The sequence below is a fragment of the Argentina anserina genome, unplaced genomic scaffold (genome assembly GCF_933775445.1).
Source record: "Argentina anserina unplaced genomic scaffold, drPotAnse1.1, whole genome shotgun sequence".
NCBI classification, from domain to species: domain Eukaryota; kingdom Viridiplantae; phylum Streptophyta; class Magnoliopsida; order Rosales; family Rosaceae; genus Argentina; species Argentina anserina.
In genome coordinates, this window is record NW_026089435.1 from 97103 (window position 1) to 97725 (window position 623).

At 44.8% G+C, this 623-nt stretch overlaps 1 non-coding gene across 1 annotated transcript; it reads right to left on the minus strand.

Moving 5' to 3' along the window:
• Positions 1–302: 302 nt before the first annotated feature.
• On the minus strand, positions 303–409 carry LOC126804627 (small nucleolar RNA R71). Its single transcript, XR_007673517.1, has one exon. It is a non-coding gene; the product is annotated as a small nucleolar RNA R71 (small nucleolar RNA).
• Positions 410–623: the final 214 nt, after the last annotated feature.

Genomic DNA, 623 nt, shown 5'->3' on the forward strand with positions numbered 1-623 from the left:
CTTTCACTCCACCTGATGAAGCTAACTTCTCCATTCCTGTTCAATTGCTTGGGCAGCTGCCCAAGTACTCTGGTTCTTCAATGGAAGACCCTAATGTTCACCTTAGGGAGTTCTTGGATATTTGCAAGCTCCAATCGATACATCATCTTTCTCAAGAAGGCTTGAGGTTGCTTTTGTTCCCATTTACCCTTAAGGATGATGCTAAACGTTGGTTGTATTCTTTGCCTGTAGGAATCATCACTACATGGGACGAAATGACTAGGAGGTTCTTGAAGCAATTCTTCCCTGCTCAACTCACGAAAAGACTTAGGAGGGAGATTCAGAACTTCACTCAAAAAGATGGTGATTCACTCTATGAGGCTTGGGAGGAATTTCAGGAACTACAAAGGAAGTGCCCTCACCATGGTATTTCGTTGGATGACTTGGTGCAATTCTTCTATGAAGGACTCGACACCACCAATAAGAGCATGGTGGACTCGGCATGTGGCTGCACCTTCATGAACAAGACCGGTCAAGAAGCTTACACCTTGATTGATGACTTGGCTGACAACAATCGCCAATTTAGTTCCAAGGAGAAGAGAGGAAGCAAGAGCCGTGGGGTGTATGATGTTGATGCAAGGAAT